We start from the raw sequence: 7,697 nt of genomic DNA on the forward strand, positions 1-7,697 counted from the left end.
TAATTGTTCTGCCCTGTGATTGTTTTACTTTGGATTTGGGAGGCATGGTTAGTTGATTAAATTATTTGATTGCAGAGATGGAAGTCCCATTGGTCACTGTGGAAATTGGTTTCCCTTCATTCTTGCAGTGATTACAGTTGCACAGATCTCCAGAATTCACGTTTACTTGCTGTTGAGATACAGCGCGGAAACAGGCCCTTTATCCCATCGTGTCCGCGCCAACCAGCGATCCCCGCGCCAACCAGCGATCCCCGCGCCAACCAGCGATCCCCGCGCCAACCAGCGATCCCCGCGCCAACCAGCGATCCCCGCGCCAACCAGCGATCCCCGCGCCAACCAGCGATCCCCGCGCCAACCAGCGATCCCCGCGCCAACCAGCGATCCCCGCGCCAACCAGCGATCCCCGCGCCAACCAGTGATCCCCGATCCTTCACACACTAGTAAAACAATTTTTTTTTACAATTTTACCAAGACAATTAACCTACAAACCTGCACAAACCTGCACAGGGAGAACGTTCAAACTCCATACAGACCTGGTCAGCATCGAACCTGGGTCTCTGGCGCTGTAAAGCAGCACCTCTACTGCTGCGCCACCGTGCCGCCCATAAACGTCAGAATCTTATTAAACCTTTCCCCTCTCACCTTAAACCTATGCCCTCTAGTTCCTGATTCTACTGTGCTGGGAAAAAGATTGTGTGCATTCACCCTATCTAAGCCCCTCATTATACACCAGCAGAAGTGTATTCACCTCCATACATCTCCAGCAGCCAAAATAGCTCAGTTGGGTGAGCATTAGTCTGAAGACCTAAAGATCCCTGGTTCAATCCCAGGTTTCGGCATTGATTTAGGGTGGCTATTTAGAGTTGCTGACTTACAGTGCCAGAGACCCATGTTTCACCCTGACCACGTCTGTACGGAGTTTGTACGTTCTCCCCGTGACCGCAAGGGTGCTCTGGTTTCTTCCCACAGTCCAAAGATGTGCAGGTACGTAGGTTAATTAGCTTCTGTAAATTTCCCCTAGAGTGTAGAAGGCAACATTTGGATAACATAGAATGAATGTACAGGTGATCATTGGGCAGCATGGACTGATGTGCCTGCTTCCAGGCTGTTTCTCTAAACTAGAGTAAATGCGCTTCAAGCAATAAAGTCCTAGGCTGCTCTTCCGCTCCCTGCAGTCCCTAGAGTCCTGGTGACATCCTTGTATATCTTGTGTGCACACCTTCCAGCTTAGTGGCCAGTGCCGGATTGACGTAGTAGCAAGAGTAGCATTTGCTAGAGGCCCCGCACCTTTGAGGGGCTCACTCTTCCACATACCTCCCGCCTGTTCTTTCCCTACCCCACCGCCTCTCCCTCTCCTTGCTAGGGCCTTCTCTCTCTCTTCACTCCTGCAGTCTTCTCTCTCTCTCCCCACTCCTCCGGCTCTCTCCTTCTCCCCACTCCACTGGGTGTCTCTCTCCCCAATCCCCCTTCCCTCTCGCCTCCCAGACTTTCGTTCCTCCAAACAGCTACTGTTCCAGTCCTCTCTTCCGCCAATCTACCTCCCCCCTTTATTCCCAGTCTTCTGTCCCACTCTCCCTCCTCTTCTCCATCCCACTCTCCCCCCTGCGCATTCCTCTGGCCCTCCCTGTCTCTACTTCTCTGGCACCCTCGGCACCCACTCCTCCGGCCCTCTTCTCGCAATCCTCCATCATTCACCCTACGGTGGTGCAGCGGTAAAGTCGCTGCCTTACAGCGCTTGCAGCACCGGAGACCCGAGTACCATCCCAACCACGGGTGCTGTCTGTACGGAGTTTGTACGTTCTCCAAAGACGTACCGGTTTGTTGTTTAATTGGCTTGGTGTATGTGTAAAATTGTCCCTAGTGTGTGCGGGGATCGCTGGTCAGTACGGATAGTGGGCCGAAGGGCCTGTTTTCGTGCTGTATCTCTGAACTAAACCCCTCCATCACACACTCTCCGAGAGTCCTGTATTAGGCCCACGGGCCACTGTAGGCCCCGGCACTGTAGGCCCGGACAGTGTAGGCTAACGGAGCTCATTAACGTTAACGGAGTTCGGGGAGTGGGGCCCAGTGTGTTCGGGGAGTGGGGCCGTGTGTGTGTGTTCGGGAATTGGAGCCAAGTGTGTTCGCCTCCTGGCCTGGGCAGCCGTCATTGGAGCAGTAGCACGTGGCCGCTGGCTGGGTGAGGTCACGTGGGGCTCGAGCGGTGACGTCACCTCGTCCCGTATTTAAGGCCCCTAAGGCGGCCCGGTGGCGCAGCGGTAGAGTTGCTGCCTTACAGCGAATGCAGCGCCGGAGACTCAGGTTCGATCCTGACTACAGGCGCCGTCCGTACGGAGTTTGTACGTTCTCCCCGTGACCTGCGTGGGTTTTCTCCGAGATCTTCGGTTTCCTCCCACACTCCAAAGAGGTACAGGTATGTAGGTTAATTGACTGGGTAAATGTAAAAATTGTCCCCAGTGTGTGTAGGATAGTGTTAATGTGCGGGGGGATCACTGGGCGGCACGGACTCGGTGGGCCGAAGGGCCTGTTTCCGCGCTGTATCTCTAAATCTAAAATCTATAACGTATGCTACGGGCCCTTCACTAGCTTAATCCGGCCCTGTTAATGGCATCTTTCCTATAGTAGGGTATATACTCCACATAGTGTAAAAAGCAGTGCTGATGGAACTCAGTTGGTCAGTCAGATTCTGTGGAGGGAAATGAACAGATGCTACTTCATATCCAGCCTCTGGTTTGGTTTAGTTTAGTTTTTACTTAGTTTAGAGATACTGTGCAGAAGCAGGCCCCTCGGCCCAACGAGACCCCACCGACCGCTCATTCACATACACTGGCACCAACCTACACACTAGGGTCAGTTTACAAATTTTACAGAAACCAATTAGCCTACAACCCTGTACATCTTTGGAGTGCGGGCGGAAACCGGAGCACTGAGGGAAAACCCACACGTTCACAGGGAAAACGTACAAACTCCGTACAGACAGCACCTGTAGTCAGGACTGAACTCGGGTCTCTGGCGCTGTAAGGCAGCAACTCTACCGCTGCGCCACCGTGCTGCCCTGGTTATCGTTGAGTGACTTGTCCAGGGAGATACATGGTGGCGATGGGGAGGAAACGAGGCCTGAAGTCACATCGGGAGACAAGGATCGTCAAGGGGGAAGGTAGTGCAGCAATCAAATATTTTGACATCTTCAAAAATTGGATGAAAAAATTTCAGAAGTTTTTGAGTTAAAGGCTCACAATAGCCACTTGGAAATTTGAACTTATGGAGTCATAGAGTCTGATGATGTGGAAACAGGCCCTTTGGCCCAACTTGCCCACACCGAATAACATGTCCCATCTACACTACTCCCAGCTGCTTGCATTGGCCCATATCCCTCTAAACCTGTCCTCTCCATGTACCTGTCCAAATGTTTCTTAAGCTTTGCCTTACCTGCCTCAACACCTCCTCTGGTAGCTTGCTCCATACACCCAGCACCCTTTGTGTGAAAAAGTTACCCCTCAGGTTCCTATTGATTCTTTCCCCTCTCACCTTAAACCTATTTCCTCTGGCTCTCTATTCCCCTACTCTGGGCAAGCGACTGTGTGCATCTACCCGATCTATTCCTCTCATGATTTTGTACACCTCTAAAAGATCATCCCCCATCCTCCTGTGCTCCAAATAGTCCGAGCCTGCCCAACCTCTCCCTATAGCTCAGTCCCTCATGAAAAGAAAAGAGATCTTAGAGCAACGTGATAATGAATCTGTCAGATTATTGCAAAAACCCCAACACTAATTACAGCTCGGAATCTACTTTCTGAAAGAATGTTGAAAAGACAAAGAATTGGATATCTACCTTCACAGGGCTGAGGGGAAAATGAACTAATTGGATGCCTCTTTACAAGATCGAGCAATGGCACAAAGAGTTAAGCAGTCTGGTTTCATGGTACATCATTCCACGGTCTAAAATGACTCTCATCCCCATGAGTCTAAAGAAGGGTCCTGACCCGAAACATCAGCCTGAAGAAACATCGCCTATCCATTTTCTCCAGAGGTGCTGCCTGACCTGTTAGTTACTCCAGCACATTATGTCTTTTTCCCCCTCATCTCCGTTAAGCTATTTCCACATTTTAAATGCAAAGTTATTTCAAACTGCAGAGAATTCCGTGATACCTTTAATTTTACTCTTTGTTTTAGAGATACAGCGTGGAAACAGGCCCTTTGGCCCACCGAGTCCGCGCCGACCAGCGATCCACGCAGTGTGGGAGGAAACTGAAGATCTCGGAGAAAACCCACACAGTCACGAGGAGAATGTGCAAACTCCGTACGAACAGCACTCGTAGTCAGGATCGAAGCTGGGTCTCTGACGCTGTAAGGCAGCAACTCTACCGCTGTGCCAATTATATTTCTAGATGTCGTTCCTGTTTACAGCTAACGCACCATCCTGACTTTGAAATATAGCACTGTTCCTTCACCGTGGCTGGGTGAAGATCCGGGAACTCTCTGCCAGCAATATAGGTAAACCCACACCTCAAGGTTCAAGAAGGAAGCTCACTACCATCTTCTTAATGACATCTGGGTCTGGACCATTAAATGCTGTAGTGCACATCCCTTGAATGAATATATATTTTGAAAAAGAATCAATGGGATTGCTTCTGACTCTTCCAAATTTCAATTGGTCCAACGTTTCCTTATTGCTTGGCCAACATTGACTTGTTGGCCAACGATGCAGCCAAACGTATGTCAACCATTGCAGGTAACCAAGGGTGTGGTCCAGGCACATGTGCATCAACGAGAATGATATCTTAGTTTAGTTTAGAGATACGGCATGGAAACAGGCCCTTCAGCCCACCAAGTCTGCTCCGACCAACGATCCCCGCACACTAGCACTATCCTATAAACTAGGGACGACATGATTTTTACCTACGTAACCAACAAACCTGCACGTCTTTGGAGTGTGGGAGGAAACCGGAGAACCCGGAGAAAACCCATGCATGTCCCAGGGAGAATGTACAAACTCTGTAGAGACAACATCCGTAGTCAGGATCAAACCCGGGTCTCAGGCGCTAAAGGGCAGCACACTACCGCTGTGCCACCCCATCTTCTCCGCCTAATTGTCTCCAGCCCTGCATCAGTGGTGCAGCTGGTGGAGTTGCTGCCTCGCAGCGCCAGCGATCCCAGTTTGATCCTGACATCGGGTGCTGTGTGTGTGGAGTTTGCACGTTCTCCCGTGACCACCTGGATCTCCTCCTGGTGCTCCGGGTTCCTCCCACATCCCAACGATGTGCAGATTTGTAAGTCGATTGGTCCTCTGTAAATTGTCCCTAGTGTGTAGGATAGAACTCGTGTGAACGGGCGGTCGCTGGTCGGTGCGGACTCTGTGGGCTGAAGGGCCTGTTTCCATTGTGTATCTTGATGTCTCCATACTCCCTCAACCCTAGCCTTTCTTTTGCTGCTTCATTGGTTATGGAGCTGAGGGCATGTTTTCAGCCGGCAATGAAGGAACCCAGCTTTTGTTTGTCTCTGCGTTGGATGTTTCATGGCTTTGCCTGCCCAGTACATTGGTGGGAATTAGGAAGAAGCCTCACCATTTTATATCCTAAGCATAAACCGATTTCAAGCAAATTGAATGGTAGCAGAGAGCTTAATTTTAAACAAAGGTGAATTTTAAAAAGGGACACGAGAGCGGCACGGTGGCGCAGCGGCAGAATTGCTGCCTCAGAGCGCCAGAGACCCGGGTTCGATCCTGACTACGGGTGCTGTCTGTACGGAGCTTTACATTCTCCCTGTGACCGAGCAGGTTTTCTCCGAGTGCTCCAGTTTCCACCCACGCTCCAAAGACGTACAGATTTGTAGGTTAATTGGCTTTGGTAAAAATTTGTAAATTTTCCTGAGTGTTTGTAGGATAATATCATCATATCACATCATATCATATCATATATATACAGCCGGAAACAGGCCTTTTCGGCCCTCCAAGTCCGTGCCGCCCAGCGATCCCCGCACATTAACACTATCCTACACCCACTAGGGACAATTTTTACATTTACCCAGCCAATTAACCTACATACCTGTACGTCTTTGGAGTGTGGGAGGAAACCGAAGATCTCGGAGAAAACCCACGCAGGTCACGGGGAGAACGTACAAACTCCTTACAGTGCAGCACCCGTAGTCAGGATCGAACCTGAGTCTCCGGCGCTGCATTCGCTGTAAAGCAGCAACTCTACCGCTGCGCTACCGTGCCGCACGTGTATGCTAGTGTACGGGGAGATCACTGGTCGGTGTGGACTCAGTGGGCAGAAGCTCGCCTGTTTCCCATGCTGTGTCTCTGATGTACGAAGTCTCTCGTGCTGGAGTAACTCGGCGGGTCAGGCAACATCTCTGAGAACGCAGTTAGATGACATTCCCAGTCGGGATCCTTCTTCGGACTGATTGGAGTGGAAGTGGGGAAGAAAGCTGAGAGAGAGGAGAGGCAGGACAAAGCAAGTGAAGGGGGGGGGGGGGGGGGAGAAGATATGAAACGGAAGGATTGAAGAGTTGCAATTTATGGAGCCAAAAGAAGGGATGTGGGAGGAGGGGGAGGGGAAGGGGAGAAATAGGTGCGAGTCTAAGTAGGGCCCAGGGTGAAAGGAAGGGAGGGTTCAGGGGAGAAAGGGGAAGGGGAGAGTGGGGGGTTGCTAGAGGTTAACAAATTGATGTTAATGATGTTAGAGGTTAATGAATTGGGTTAATGCTGCCTTAAAATATATTGTGCAGTCCATCATTAGTATGTAGGTTAATTGGCTGGGTAAATGTAAAAATTGTCCCTAGTGTGTGTAGGATAGTGTTAATGTACGGGGATCATTGGGCGGCACGGACTTGGAGGGCCGAAAAGGCCTGTTTCTGGCTGTATATATATGATATGATATGATATGATTAGGCATTTTTTCTAATGCATAAAAAAATATTTTAGGTATTACTTTAAGAAAATTCAGAGATAAAACGCTCTGCTTTAAGAAAGTGACACGTGTAATAAAACTTCCAGTCACCTTGACTTATGGGGGCTGAGTTGCCAATAACTAAGTGCATTTGTACATATTTTGTTACTTCTTAAATCTGTATTCAGTCGGCCTATTATTCAGGACAAAGTATTTATGGATTTCTCTGCAATTTCAATTAATTCTGCCTTTAAAGTTTGCCGGAGAAGCACAATGGAAAGGGGGGCGAGAGCCTTCACAGTAGGGCAGAGCAAGATCGTTCAATTCATTGTGCCATTGCCAAAGCCGGATCAAGGCTTGTCTTTGACTTCTGACACTTATCTGCCACTTCTGGCATCACGCTGCCGAACAAGTGCACCCTCAGTTCAGCTTTTACAACATTTCCACTCAATCCCTTTCTTTCCTTGCTCCAAAGCAGAGTTATTAAACTGAAAAGGCTTCCATTTGAAACTGGGACAAGAGGTGTGAACGACACGTTTAAAATATTTGACTTCCGGGGCAGCATTTTCTGGACAATTTCTATCCAATTTTTGCTCCTTTGAAATTATATCCTATTTGTTGCAAAGAGCATTGTGTTCTCAAAAGGGGTTTGAATGACGCAGAAACTCCATTGGCCGACTTCTCGAAATCAGAGCCCCTTGCTTCGTTATCCGGTGAGATGATCAATATTGTTTTGAAAATGGGTGTCTCGAAATTGTGACCTTTCTCAAGAGACGCAGTGTTCCATCACAATGACCAATGCACTTC

At 49.3% G+C, this 7,697-nt stretch overlaps 1 non-coding gene across 1 annotated transcript; it reads left to right on the forward strand.

The window, feature by feature from the left end:
• Positions 1-766: 766 nt before the first annotated feature.
• On the forward strand, positions 767-839 carry trnaf-gaa (transfer RNA phenylalanine (anticodon GAA)). The gene has a single exon. It is a non-coding gene; the product is annotated as a tRNA-Phe (tRNA).
• Positions 840-7,697: the final 6,858 nt, after the last annotated feature.

Source organism: Rhinoraja longicauda, chromosome 4 (assembly GCF_053455715.1).
Source record: "Rhinoraja longicauda isolate Sanriku21f chromosome 4, sRhiLon1.1, whole genome shotgun sequence".
Classification (NCBI taxonomy): domain Eukaryota; kingdom Metazoa; phylum Chordata; class Chondrichthyes; order Rajiformes; family Arhynchobatidae; genus Rhinoraja; species Rhinoraja longicauda.